We start from the raw sequence: 439 nt of genomic DNA on the forward strand, positions 1-439 counted from the left end.
GTATATACTTTAGGGCTCATCTCTGGATTGAACTCTTAATCTAGTCTGTTACATCTATTGCCTTTTTAAAATGCACACTTTGTTATTTTTGTTGTTGGTATATCATGAATAAAAATTTGAGCTACAAAATAAAATTAACTAATTAGACATGCATGACCTTGTTATCAAGAATGATTGCTTTCATACTTTGTGGAACTGTGTATTGACACACATGTCCATTTTTCTAAAGGAACAATATTAATATTAACCAAAATCTGAGAGTTTGTACAATTCATGAATGTATGCGGGTAACATGTAATTGCGAAAAAAAAGGTCTATAGGAAGTCAATTACTAATGAGATGACATAACTGGTATGTTGATTTCTTTCGGATAGAATGCAAGATCTGTGAATGCAAATCAATAATACACGCCCACTCTCCTCTTGTGAATGTCTTCTCC

Source organism: Triticum dicoccoides, chromosome 2B (assembly GCF_002162155.2).
Source record: "Triticum dicoccoides isolate Atlit2015 ecotype Zavitan chromosome 2B, WEW_v2.0, whole genome shotgun sequence".
Classification (NCBI taxonomy): Eukaryota; Viridiplantae; Streptophyta; class Magnoliopsida; order Poales; family Poaceae; genus Triticum; species Triticum dicoccoides.